The 9,591-nt window shown below is 46.7% G+C and overlaps 1 long non-coding RNA gene across 1 annotated transcript in view; it reads left to right on the top strand.

Moving 5' to 3' along the window:
- Positions 1-6,936: 6,936 nt before the first annotated feature.
- Positions 6,937-9,591, top strand: part of LOC146763388 (uncharacterized) — a 29,343-nt gene continuing 26,688 nt past the window's right edge. The window contains exon 1 of the long non-coding RNA XR_014952006.1: positions 6,937-8,677. This is a non-coding gene — a long non-coding RNA (uncharacterized LOC146763388). The remainder of the gene's footprint in view (positions 8,678-9,591) is intronic.

Here is a 9,591-nt window from a genome sequence, read left to right as displayed (position 1 = left end):
AAGTTTTCATCTTCTGGCCAGTTCGTAATTATCTCCAAAATCTCAGGGCGATTTAGGTTTCTAATACGGGCGCGTTGAGTGATGAGGGCAATCCATTTGCTCCATGTGGCGTCAGTGGCATGGTGGGTAGTAGGAACCTTTCCTTTAAACATCCACCCCAGCACCGGCAGTCGGGGTGCCAGGAGGAGTTGTACTTCTGTGCCAATTACCTCCGAGGCGGCTTGAATTCCTTCAAAGGCAGCCAAGATTTCCTTCTCTGTGGGAGTGTAGTTGGCTTCAGACCCTCTGTAACTTCGGCTCCAGAATCCCAGTGGTCGGCCTCGAGTCTCCCCAGGCACTTTCTGCCAAAGGCTCCAGGACAACCCATGGTTCCCGGCTGCAGAGTAGAGCACATTCTTGACCTCTGGTCCCGTCCTGACCGGTCCAAGGGCTACAGCATGAGCGATCTCCTGCTTGATCTGGGTGAAGGCTTGTTGCTGCTCAGGGCCCCAGTGGAAATCATTCTTCTTTTGGGTAACCAGATAAAGAGGGCTCACAATCTGGCTATACTCGGGAATGTGCATTCTCCAGAAACCTATGGCACCTAGGAAAGCTTGTGTTTCCTTTTTGCTGGTTGGTGGGGACATAGCTGTGATCTTGTTGATGACTTCAGTGGGAATCTGGCGCTGTCCGTCTTGCCATTTCACTCCCAGGGACTGGATCTCTTGGGCAGGTCCCTTGACTTTGCTCTTCTTGATGGCGAAGCCAGCTTCCAGTAGTATCTGGATGATCATCTCACCTTTCTCAAACACTTCTGCCACTGTGCTCCCCCACACAATGATGTCATCAATGTATTGCAGGTGTTCTGGAGCTTCACCCTTTTCTAGTGCAGCCTGGATCAGTCCATGGCAGATGGTGGGGCTGTGTTTCCACCCCTGGGGCAGTCGGTTCTGGGTGTACTGCACGCCCCTCCAGGTGAAAGCGAACTGAGGCCTGCATTCTGCTGCCAGAGGAATGGAGAAAAACGCATTAGCAATATCAATGGTGGCATACCACTTTGCTGCCTTGGACTCCAGCTCGTACTGGAGTTCCAGCATATCCGGTACAGCAGCGCTCAGCGGTGGAGTCACTTCATTTAAGCCACGATAGTCCACAGTCAATCTCCATTCTTTGTCAGATTTGTGCACAGGCCAGATGGGGCTGTTGAAGGGTGAGTGGGTTTTGCTGACCACCCCTTGGCTCTCCAGCTCCCGAATCATTTTGTGGATGGAGATCACGGCATCTCGATCCGTCCGATACTGCCAGCGGTGCACTGTCGAGGTCGCAATTGGCAAGCGTTGTTCTTCCACCCTTAGGAGTCCTACTGCAGAGGGGTTTTCTGACAGTCCAGGCAAGGTGTCCAATTGTTTAATGTCTTCTGCCTCTACAGCGGCTATTCCAAAAGCCCACCTGAGTCCCTTTGGGTGTTTGTAATAGCCGTTCCGGAGGAAGTCTATGCCTAGGATACACGGAGCATCTGGGCCAGTCACTATAGGATGTTTCTTCCACTCCTTCCCAGTCAGGCTTACCTCAGCTTCCACCAGAGTCAATTGTTGTGATCCCCCTGTCACACCAGCAATGGAAACAGGCTCTGCCCCCACATGTCCCGATCGTATCAGAGTACACTGTGCACCAGTATCAACTAAAGCATCATATTTTTGTGGCTCTGATGTGCCAGGCCATCGGATCCACACTGTCCAGAAGATCCAGTTTTCCCGTGCCTCTCCCTGGCTAGAGACAGGGCCCCTCTAACATTGGTTATTATTCCTTTCCTGGGCATACATACTAGAGGTCCCTTCAAGGGGGTCTGACAGATCGTACCCACAAGCTTGGTCACGGGAGGTTGAGGCTACCTTCACTTTGGTGGAACTCCCCCGGTTAGAGTTTCCCTCCTTGAGTTGACGAACCTGTGCTGCCAGGACAGAAGTGGGTTTCCCATCCCACTTCCCCATGTCTTCCCCATGGTCACGCAGGAAGAACCACAGATTAGCCCTTGGGGTGTACCCTCTCTCTCTAGCTGGGGATTGTTGGGTGCTGATTCTGGGGCCTGTGACTCTCACGGGTGCTGCATTAACCTTCCTTATCTCCTCCCTCATCTCCTCTTTAAACTCCTTAATCACAGCTGAGATATGAGCCTGCATTGGGCCATTAATCATACTCTCATAATTCCTAAGTTTGTTGGCAACAGAACCCACTGTCTCCCGGTGGGTGTCAGCATTGATTGTTGCAATGAAGGTGGTGTATTGAGATGGCCCAAGATTTGCTAGACTCCACAGCATTTGTCCTGTACACCTGACCTTGTCGGGGTCATTATTGTGTCGTCCATCCCTCCCAAAGAGTACCTCCAATACTGCCACTTCCCTCAGCTGTTGGATCCCTTCCTCGAGGGTCTTCCAGCACATTCTATGATGGTGCTCCTGCATTCTCTCTCTGTGGACAAACCTCTCCCTGACACTCATTAAGAGCCGCTCCCAGAGAGAAAGGGACCCTGGTTCCCTTACAAAAACCTGATTTATACCCGAGTCCTGGGTCAACGGTCCCAAGTTCCTTGCCTCACCACCGTCCAGCTGCACGCCTGTACCCATAAGATCCCAAACCCGGAGTAACCAAGTAGTATAAGCCTCACGCCCTCGTCGCACAATGTCTTTATGCAGATTACGAAGACTTTCGTACGTCAGGGACTCAGTGATGATAGCAATCTCTGGCTCCCCTGTGGGTTGTGAGGTTCCTCCATTTCTGTCCCTTATCTGCAGGGTGCTCTGCTTTTATCTTAGACTTCCTTGTTTCTACCAGGGCAACTGCTGCTGGCTGTGACTGCCTTTGTGGTTCAGCTGGAAACTGGACAGTTGTAACATTTGTGGGTTCCACAGCTGTACTATTAGACTGTCCCTCCTCAGGGCAAATGGCCGGTTTCTCACCAGCTGGGGAAATGCACTCCTTCAGCATCTCTCGTATCTCCTTAACCAGAACCCTCACCCAGTCTGGGTGGTTTATTTCTGAGGTGGGCTGTGGGGCAGGGTCAGGCTCTGGAGCAGCAGCATCTCGAGTCTCTGGGGCAGTGTCAGGTTCTGCAGGAGCATACCTAGCCTCTGGTGTAGGTGTGAGGGTAATTATCCAGGTTAATCTTCCCTTATCTCTGAGTGCTAAATATAACAGGCCTATCAGCAACACTACCCATTGTATGATATCATTAGCACTTAGAGAGGATCTTAACCCTTTGAGAACTGGTGGAGCAGACTCAAAAAGATGGTTAAAAGGTTGGGAGAAAGTTTCCCCAGGTGCTATTTCCTCGCAGTAGGTACTGTTATTAAAGTAACCCCAAAAACATACAGTTAGTGTGTGATAGCTATGAATCCATGTACCTGCCTTCCAGAGGAAATTAAAGATCCATGAACTCCCCACCCAATTAACCCAGAAGCCAAACTTGATAACAGACACAGTAGCCTTAGTTATAGGACCCATTTTTAGATAAGGGTCTGCAAATGAGAAAAGTATAGCTACGATCACATGCCACCCAAACCAAGGTAAACTAGACCACATGGTGATGCTTAAGATGTTTCTACACACAACAAAAAACCAAATTATTTAAGAACTGTTAATCCTTTTTCCGTCTCAATGCCCTCGAGCCCCACATCGGGCGCCAAAATCTGTCTTGGTTTGACAAGACAGGAGTCTGTGAAGGAGGGCAAAAGCCTCCTGTGCAATGGAGAAGGTAAACCCCCTCCCTCCAAATTACCAGGATTTTTAAATTAAAAGGCTCTCAGGCAAAGATATGGGAATGGGAGTAACAATTCTTTACTAGGAGAAAACTAGATAATAATTTAAAAAGGCAAATGCAATTGGTACAAACAAAACTAGTGATAAAGTCCACAACCTGAGGATTCGGGGTGTTGGTAGCAGTCCGGTTGAAATGATAGCTGCTCCTCTTGCAGTGGCTGATTAATTGCAGCTGAAGTGGTGATCTTTAGAAGGGTATAGTTTTCTCTGAAGATCTGGTGGCAGTGAGGCCGGTCTTCCTCTGCGCCGGGGCCGCCTCTGAGCTCCGCTGCCGCTGCCTCACCTTGCTCCGGCCGCTTCTCTCGGGAGTCCTGCCGAAGGAGCTGCTTCTCTGGGAAATCCTGCAAAGAGAGAGCTGCTATGTCTCCCAAAAGGTACCACTTTATACAATAAAAGAGTGCTTGGCTTCCCCCTCCGGGTGGAGCATCTCACAATGGGATGGTGTTACATTACCAGCCCTGCAGTGAGTCAGTCAATGGCCCATTAACAAACCATTACCTCTTTGGAGCAAACCATTGTTCTTGGAAGAGATAACAAACCTGCCCAACCTCCAACAGATGGCAAATAGAATACAAGCTTATCTTACAAACCAGGACAAAGAGCTACCTATTTTCCTCTCTCTGCATGGTCAAAAGTGGCTGAATAGCTTTTTAACCAACTAGTCAAAAGCAGAACTAGAGATTTTCAGGATAAAATTTAGGCTCAGTTGCTTAGAATGTTGATGAATTTTCAAGAAATGAAAGGGACAGGTGTGGTAGGAATAGGCAGACAACCTGACCTGAAAGTTGCTACTAGTTCCCCCTCTAATGATCATGTGAAATAATGGATTTTTTTTTATTTCCATGAGGCAGATAGAGTTTATTAGAGTCAGCATAATAACAATAGTTTAAATCTTATTGTATGATTTAGTATAAGTTTTATACATTTATGATAATTCTGTGATCTATACATTCATTATATGCTTCATATTATGAGATTGACACTTTCTTCTACATCACGGCTGCTAAGAAGTTTGGGCGTTTCTTGAAGAACTTGCATCTTCTGTTCATTTTTCCAATAAAATGTTTTAGTTTTAGTTTGAACAGAGAGGAAAAACCCTTAAGTGTAGGAGTCAGGTGAATTTCTTACAGGCATTCTGTCATTGAAATGAGAGATTTATGGAATTCTTAGACACTACTCTGGGTCAAGCAGCCTTGTAGACTATCTGTGTTAGTACAAAAATAATGAAGCACTGCCAGCACTCATAAAAGGCAATTTGTCACATCATATCTTTCCCTGTGTGGTAAAATGCTACAACACATTTCACTTGGCAAACTTTTGGAGAGAATGCAAGCCCAGAGTCTCAATCTGGACATGCACCATCTTTCCAATACCACAGTGTACAAGTCATGATAATCTCAGTTTACATTTAGCATATCCTTGTGGAGGAGAATAATGTTGTTCATGGTGCACATTAAATGGACTGCCAAATGCTCCACAGACAACTGAACTGTGTAGCAGATTGGCAATTCAAATATTGCCCCATTACAGTTCAAAAATAAAAAGTATAGGGGATATTGTTAAGTGAACTCAGAGCTGAAGCTCCATTTCATGATTCTTAATTACATTTGTTTACAGTTCCTGTAAGAGCCCACCAGGCTGGGAAGCTGAATCAAAGAGCAAAGGCTGGAATTTTGCCCCTTTAAAGGCGTGCTGGGTACCACCAGCTGGCACACAACTCGCTGGGTTTGAGGCCCAGTGTGATCACTGTTAAGATCCCGCAGCTGGCCCAGAGGGCCAGCGGCATTCAGCAGTGTCCAGCTCCTGGCTGTCAGTGCTGTCAGTGCTGCAGCTTTCAGATCCAGAGCAGATCTTCAAGAGCACTGATGCAGAGAGCTTACATCCAGAGAATGGAATCCAGAATGGACAGAGCGGTGCAGGAATGTTTTCCAAGTCTCATCTATTATTTACTCTTCAAGATATTTTCTAGCATTAAGGGTTACATATTATCTGTCTCTTGCATGACTCATTAACACTTTCCTTCTAAAACACAGCCCCCAGAGGAGACAGTGATGGGTGGTGCCAGTGGTGGTGTGTTTAGGTTTGTCTCTGAGAAGTGCCTCCTCCTCAAGAAGGGGCTCAAAAATACATTTCAGAGCTAGACATTTCTCTGTGCCTTCCCATCCTGGACTTCTGGTTATAAATTCCCAAGTCTAGTGCTAAATGTAGTGCTGTCAGGGTGAGGAAGATGTGCTCTCTGAGCACAGGGGTGGCACCAGGCCCACCAAAATTAAATACATGAAGTGAGCCCAGCCACAGAACTCATGCTCCTGTATATACACAGTTGCAGGATGCTGTGTGCATCTATAGTTACCAGTGAACACTTCAGCATTTAAACATCCCTGAAATCATGCCTGTGGAGTTGCGTTATTTGTATGTTTTATTATCCCTATATTATGTATCGGTTTATTCCTTTGTACCCCCGTGTGCAACTTGGTTTATCCCCAGTTTTCCCGCCTTGTCCTCCCTTCCCGCCTTTCCAGTATCTATCCATCACCCTGAAAGAGGCATTTTACCCCCCCCCGGGTGCCTTGTCTATCACTCGGTGCCCCTTCCCATCCATCCAGAAGCTTCTACTCAGGGCACCGGGTGATTGGGCGAGGACCTGGGACTCCCCCCATATCCTTCCCCCATTGGACCCCACCATATCCCCCCATCCCGGAGCCACCCCCTATCCCTATCCCCATTGGTCGTCGGATACCCCTCCCTTACAGTTTATAAGCCAGTGCAAGCACCTTGTGCTTGTTCCTGTTGGCTGGCATCGTTTTAGGACATTTGGCCCCGTTGGGCTACAATAAACTCAGACTTAGCCCCCAGCAGGATCCGCTCTTCATTTACCACCGCGAGGCTTGCTAGCGCTGCCCGGAACCCACAAAGGCACTCTCCAAACCCCAGCTGGGAGCGGCGGAGGGTGCCTCCATCGCCCACTCTCGCCCCAGAGAAGAGCTAGCCGGGGCTGAAACAAAGGGAACCGGGGCGGGAGCGCGGCAGCTGGCGCCCAACGTGGGGCGCCAGCTGCCGTGCTCTCGCCCCAGAGAAGAGCTAGCCGGGGCTGAGACAAAGGGAACCGGGGCGGGAGCACGGCACATGCCTTTGATATAGGTAACAAATTAGTGAGGTGACTGATTGCCTTTTGGGCTTTTGACCCAAAGATGCAACATAATGCTTTTGGAGGTGTGAGAAGGAATGAGTTCAAGTCTTCCACCTCTCAGTCTATTAAAATCTTGTCATTAAATCATCTTTTCCTCAACCAAGAAATAGGAGTCAGGTGCTCTGGTTTCTTTTCTGCTGGGGTTTCAAACCTGCTACTATTATGTTGAGTTTTTGCATTTGTAGTAAAGCTGGGTACTACTATTCCCTCAAAGAAAATTTATTTTTACCTTAAAATGAAAATTACTGGTTAGTTGGTTGGTTTGTTGGTTGGGGTTTTTTTGTTTGGTTTGTTGGGGGTTTTTTTAATGTTTTTGTTTGTTTGTTTGTTTGTTTTTCCCTCCAGACTTTGGCTAGTTTTGTAGAGCTTGGGTAATTACAATCACAAGAGGTCAGAGGTGAGGAGAGATGGAATTTTTTTTATTTAGCAAATTACTGTTTGGAAAAGTTAATAGAACAGAGAGTATAAAAGTATTAATTGATGCAGTATTAATTGATTTCAGGAAGAAGCAAAAGCCTGGAGAAGGATTTTTGTGGCTCCAGTCAAGTATCTGTTCTCAATGACCACTCACCTGAAGTAGTGTGTGGAATAATGTATTCAATTCTGTGTCAGGGTAAATTGAGCAACACAGCATCCAAAGAAAATGTTCTGGGATGGCTTGGCTTTTAGATCAGACTACATGTATCATGTATCAAGAAGACAAAAGGAACTAAAAGGGTTTGGGTTTAGGCTTTTGTTTTGTTTTGGAGTTTTTGCAGTGGTATGGAAATATAACTAGGAAACTAAGAAATAACTTTCTGGAATAGTCTTTCCAAGGAAAGAGATTCCTTAGCCCCATGAGCAATTATGATAAAAAGCGAAGATTATGTGCAATGGCAGCATTCCCCCACTGGTGATAACCATAGGGTAAAAGGGGTACCTTTGTTCCATTCTCAAACTCCTGGCCCTGGAAAAGTGGGAAGCTTACATTTGGATTGTTGGCATTGCAGACAACAGTCTGATTTCTGTTGCAAGAGGGAGGAAAGGAGAGAAAGAACAGTATTCACTTTCTCCTTCCTGATTAGAAAGGTCAACAATGAAATGGGGAGTTGGATGCTGGAATGGTTATGTTTGGGATTCTCTTCCTCCCAAATAAATACAAAAAATGACCTGGAGCTCACAAGGGCAACAACATGAGGGAACCCTGATTTTCTAGTACTTGATGTAACAATGAAGCGCTGCTTTTGGCTTTGTCAAAACTTTGATAGAAAAACCCTGAGCAACTGAAGCTGCTGTTTAGACTTTCCCAGTATGAAAGGAAGATGCAGAGCCTCCAGCTTGCCACAGGCATCACCTAATTCAGTGTTTAAATATGTGCAGTAAAGAAAGGCTGCTTTCAATGCATTGCAATGAAGTGTCTGCAGATAAGAAAAAGACTGGGAGTGAAGTTAAGCTGTTGCTTGTGATTGCTGGTTTTGTCAGCAGGAAGAAACAGAAGTAACTTCTCTCTGAAATCATCCAAACTGTCCCCGATTCTTTCTGTGCCTTTTCCAAGGGCAGCCATATAAGGCAGACCAAAGGGAGGGCCCCTGCGTTGCTCAGGGTGGGACTTGGGGAGCTGTGGGCAGAGGCGGGTAGCAGCTCCTCTCCTGCGCCTCCCCAGGGACTCCGCGGTGTGCAGCAGCCGCCAGGAGAAGGGTACGCCTGGAGAAAGTAGGTGCTGTTTGCCAACTGCTTTCAGCTTTTTCTGTGCCGTGCCTGTGGGATGCCATGTGTGGATGGAGCAGCCCAGGAAAGGTGTTCAAGGCAGCTCTGCTTGCAGCTCTGCATAGCCAGCCTTGTCCGGGCAGCCTCAGCACCCCAGAGTGAACGGATGTTCTTAGAGGCGCTTCTCAGGGACCTGCTGTGGGCTGGCTGGGATGAAGGGCTTTGTGCTTTAATGTTTGCACCCTCCAGCTGTTTATTAAGAGAACTGCTGAGGGAAGTGATGTATTTCTCGCTTTGCACTAGGACTGATGTAGAAATGTGAACTGATGCTCACCTTTCCATGAGCAGTGTTAAGAAATGAGCCCTGTGTAGGAAAGTCATGTTAAAATGTATAGATGTAAATACTTTGTGGAATAACCTGGAGGGCTCTGTTCAGATGTACTGCACTGGCAGTTCATTCACTACACATGAGGAGCTTTAAGCAACAGCAAAAAATAGGCTTAGTTTTAAAAAGGGGACTGTGTGTGAAGGCTGAAATTGTCTCTCTATTCTACTGAGGCTAAAGTAACTCCGAATGTGGGGTGTAAGAAAAAAGGCAGTTCAAAGAAAGACATCCACTCTCAGTCTTACAAAATTATTAATATTGCTGCTAAGAAATTGCTGCTCTGTATTAGCAGCAATTTAATTCTGCTTCATGAAATACTTATTGATTTAGAAGAACCCCATTGTCTTTTCTATTTTGTCTAGGTACTTGTTTGAGAATATCAAAATTAGTTGCAAACATGAAAGGGGTTGAAGAAAATTGAGGATCAGGCCAGGAGTCTTTGATCTTTCCCCTTGTAGCAATATTAACCTCCCAGTATCAGTTATCATTAGTGGCATCCTCCTTTTTACACTTGAGAAAAGTTGTTCCAGAGTAC

Source organism: Lonchura striata, chromosome 1A, assembly GCF_050655825.1.
Source record: "Lonchura striata isolate lonStrDom1 chromosome 1A, ASM5065582v1, whole genome shotgun sequence".
Classification (NCBI taxonomy): domain Eukaryota; kingdom Metazoa; phylum Chordata; class Aves; order Passeriformes; family Estrildidae; genus Lonchura; species Lonchura striata.
Note: the sequence above shows the minus strand (reverse complement) of the source record. Positions and strands in the feature narration are given on the sequence as shown.